Here is a 5155-nt window from a genome sequence, read left to right as displayed (position 1 = left end):
GTGACTGCTCCTACTGACTTCTGACCGACAGTTTTGCCGTCGACACATAAGCTACAAATTAACGACAATCCTAATCTGAGGCTTGACCATTGCTCCAAATATTCGTTTATTAGCGCAATCGGAAGTTGGAGTTATGAACAGAAACAGCAATGAATCGTAAACAGACGCAACTAATGCGAATATACCATTGTACCTTTTCAGCTAGCAATTGGCTTGTGTGCGTTTACGTTCACGTAGAGCATTCCTTGAATTTTCTGAAAGTACTCAGTTGATTTGTTAATTTATTTTATAAAAGGTTAAAAGGTTATTAAAACTAATCTCTCAAAAATAATGAATTATTTGAACTACCATGTGATATCATTCCGAAAAGGTCAGAATTAGTGGACACAAGGTCTTGCAGTTACAGGATATCGATAGTTATTTAAGATAAAACATAATATTATCTATATTCTTAAGTGGTGTGCATGAACTTTCGTTTAGAGAATACAGTATAAATAAATGTATCATAAAATATTTAAATTATTTGTAATTTGTTAATAGTTAATTGTAGAGTTTACGAGAAACCATATTTTTTTATTTATATAAACTGTACGGAATTATCTTATTGCATAACACATGATACAAAATACAACAGCTCCGACTAAATTATCGAGAATGTATAGTAATTAATTAGAATTCAAAATTGGTCAGTAAATACTACTGTGTCTGCTCTACATTCCTTAGAGAAGATAGATAAGCACATTTACATAGAGTGGAGATAAAATTATTTGTATTATTTTGCTATACTATGAGGTGGATGCAAAATGATGATGATGCTTGAAAAGGATTAAATAATATCTTGATCAAGATAACTGTTAAGTATCTAAAATATTTTGTAAGTAGTTTTGATAGCAGACATTATAAATTAACTACTTTACCTTCGGCTTCATAAAATAGTAAATAATTTCTTTAAAAATAAAGGGTATAGATGTACCGATGTACCTAACTACACAATATTTAAATAACCGCGACGTTCTAAAAATCATAGGTTATTACTTATTAATTAGTACTTCTATTTTTATCTTCTTTTTTCGTATGACATTATTAAAAATGACACATAATATGCATGATGAGCATAAAATAACATGTTAATAAAAGCATAAATTTAAATGCTATTGAAAATCTTCGTTGTAACTGTAATAAACTCAAACTCAAACATTTATTTATTCAATTAGACTTCTTCGAGAAGCACTTTTGAAACGTCAATACATATTTTTTACATTTACCACCGATTCGGAAAGCAGTATCTATGGAGAAGAACCGGCAAGAAACTTCATAGTTGCTCTTTTAAATCATATCAGTATTATAATTTAATTATACAAAATATGTTACTGTAAATTATCATAATATGCCAGAGAACTGTCCTGTGGTTTTTACTCGATAACCCTCCATGGGTTTTTATCTTCCATATATTATTCCTTAATGCTGTAATAGGCTCTCTGAACTAAAACGTTTTTTAACATAATTTTTAAATTTAGCACTACTAAACTCTTTGATACTATGAGGAATTCTGTTGTAAAAAAGTATACCTTGGCCCATAAATGAATTTTTAACTTAAGCTAACCGATAAAATGGCATTTCAATTTTATTTCTGTTCCTAATAAGCAATAAGTATATTAAAACCAAATATAGAGTACCAACCAATTACTATCATCATTAATTTATTGATTACTTATATCCCGTGTAAACGAATTGGCATTTGAGAGAGAACAGATGTTCATGTTGACGCTTTACACTCAAGAATGTTGTGATTGCACTAAATATTGAGTCGATTTCACGTTTCTTAAATAAACTTTTTAATTTCCGCCATTGCTTTCAGTTGAATTTAGCGTAGGTATGTCTATGACTAGATTTAACAGTTACCTATCTCTCGAATTGATAATAAAGCATTTTTTTCGGCTGTGTATATTTTATTAATAATAAATCTACACAAATATTTTCCTTTACCACTGGTATTGTATATAAATTATTGTAGGATTTGAGGAATTTGGATTTTCATAATCTATTTGAAACTATTATATAGTTATAGTCTTAGAAACACTGAGACAAATAAATCACGGTAGGATTAACTATACTTATATACATTTATGTAATTGTGCGATTAAATCTGGACTACAATATTCATTCTTCCAAGAATTGAATGCTCCATTTCATAGCAATTAATAAGCCAAATATATTATTTCAACGCCTATTATGACAAAGATATTTATTCATGTTACTTACCTACTTCTATCCATTATTTTATGAATTAAAAGTAGTTCAAGTACGTAGCTGAACAGGAAGCGCATAGCAAAACTAATTATAAATAATTCTGAATGTTATTTTCAGTCTTAAACTCTTACCTATGTAAATTGAACTTTTCTTACAATACTCTTCTTTTATTTGTATCATCTTGATGTACACGCCTTGATCTTGCATTGTAAAAAACTTGTTTGATCGTTGATACAATATATTTTTAGAGAAAACGTCGAATATAGTGCAAATGAGATTGCCGATTGTGGGCTTTTCCAATAAGCGTATGATTCAAGCGCCCGTTTACACGACTTTTTGTCGTGTTATTTTGTTTCTATCGGACAAATGTTTTGATTGGTATATTAAAATAAAAACATTTTATTTATTACAAATACGAGCGATATTTATTAACTATGCACATTATAACATATAGATATTACAAAATATCTAGCTTAGAGGAGATATTTTGCATAATATGCAATGGCCATGTTATAGCTTATGAACTTAAACCAATAAAATTATTGGTCTGTACTTTTGAGAGAAGGTAGGTACATACCTACTATTTTTATTAAATAGCTTTTTTAATCTTCTGCCTATTGGGAAATCATGAGTTAATTCAATTTCTAGATTAATACGGAAAATTAAAAAGTGTGATCTATTTCACACACAAATACCATAAGATGAACAATAAAGTAAAATCTTTGAAAATATGTAGGTAACTATTAATCATTAATTTTTATAGAATGACTAACTAAGAAGATGTTGAAAAAAATATAAAAACTGGAATGGATCGTATAAACGAACGTGGGTATAACAAATCGTTTGTTTAATGATAAGTGACCATTATAGATAAGATAATTAAGCGATACATTTTCCCATGTTTTACCGCAACGCAGAACAGAGGTAGACGTAATGTTTTCAAAGAAACTAACGTCAAAGATGAAGTGTTATTACCAAGTTATTACTATGCATTACCATGGTAGGAATTACCTTATTAGTTATAACATATTGAAAATATTACAAATTGCCTCCGTCTAGTAGATCGTATTGTTAATAATTGGCTTTTTATTATGAGTTCCGCTATGTGTAGGTATTATCTATAAAAAAGGAACTGGAGTCCGGACTCTTCCAAACGGGGAATTTAACCTGTTACATTTATACATTACATTCCTTTCATTCATTACATTCCATAGTATTTTTTTTTTAATTCGGCTTAATTATGAGTACCTACTCATAATTAATTTCTATCATCATCATAATTTAAGTTCTTAATCATCATAATTTAAGTTCTTATTTAATTAAGTTCTTAACTAGAGCACCTGCTCTAGTTATAGATAGAACATATTATGTACTTTAAGATGAAGATGGACATATTATATCGTATCCAAACCAACGCTAATTGCGAATGTGTGTTTGTTCGTCTGTTTCACGTCACAACGGAGCGATTTTATGTCTGGAGATAGGCGGCTAGAGAGTGGCATAAGCTACTTTTAAAAAGTTATCGAGTTTGGTAGTTGTCAGTTACCAGTATTTTATGTAAAATAGAAATGTTAAAAGTTGCTAAACATATCACACTCAGGATGTCTCAGTTACTCAGTTCACTGTTGATGCTCTATATTTTTAGGGATGACACATTTCGATTTTATCTTTCGTTTTTATATTTTTAATGCGATAACTAAGGACTAAGGTTAAAAGTTTATCATCTATTACGTAATGCATTAAAATAGCTTAGCATGCAAATACAGACAGAACTGGAATATGAAAGGCGGTTTTATCTTACAGCGACATCTGCCAAGTGTCTTCCGTAAGTTAAAATTATCTATTTTAACTTAGGGAAGGCTAACATTCTGAAAAATACCTTTAATAAATAAAATATCTCACACGCTTCCATGCATTAGGGCGTATTCAGAAAGAAAGCTTGAAACTTATAAGCGCTTATCGGCGCTTGTCATGTTCATATATTTTCCTGTCCGTGCTGGTAACCCGCGCAGGAAAATATATGAACATGACAAGCGCCGATAAGCGCTTATAAGTTTCAAGCTTTCTTTCTGAATACGCCCTTAGACACACACATCCACAAATACTCTTTGTTCATAGGTCTTCGATCTCTAGTTTTTGTTATAGTTAATCATGTTGTATCAGCCCTACACGACGTCTTCATTGTGAATGCCATAATACGTTCACAAAAGCGGACACGATGTACTTAAAATCACATTTAACCAGCGACTAAGGGCCGTTTATATTTAGCAGGTGCATGATTTACTTTTCCTTTGTACGCGTTATTACCAGATGGTTTTTAAATGAAATTTGGATTTTATTAGTCATTAAGACATTTTCACAAATACCATAAATTACAAAGTTTTTATTGACCATGTTTACAAGGCACACGTGTTATCCACTTTATACAGTCTTGGATGAGACTAAATGCGAGTAATAAATAATGTATTTTGAAAATTTTCTTGAATACCTACACCATATAAGTTATGACATTATAATCAGTTCACATATAAACAAAGATTACAACGCAGGTGAAAATTAAAAAAAAAAAGTTATGCCTTGATATTATTATTCATACACTCAATAGAGAAAGTAGTTAGGCATTTGGGAAGTTGTAGTAATTTCATCTTTGTTGTATCGCCATCTAGTGAACGTTGAAATAATTCTAAAAGCATCTTCACGGTATACTCCGCCTATTTGTCGTATATAATTTAAACTAATCAACGATATCCTATATTCAATAAGTCTTCAAATGTGCTTTACACACCAAATTTAATTCATTCCAGTTTTGGCTTGAAAGGAAACAATAGATAGAATAAATAAGACTTTAATTGTATAATTTTTCCATAAACGATTTTATACTTACACCATACTTCTATATACAATT

Source organism: Colias eurytheme, chromosome 10, assembly GCF_061535395.1.
Source record: "Colias eurytheme isolate Ceu_HAF_F1 chromosome 10, ilColEury1 Martin Lab GWU primary, whole genome shotgun sequence".
NCBI classification, from domain to species: Eukaryota; Metazoa; Arthropoda; class Insecta; order Lepidoptera; family Pieridae; genus Colias; species Colias eurytheme.
The sequence above is the reverse complement of the archived record's forward strand: the minus strand, read 5'-3'. Positions refer to the sequence as shown.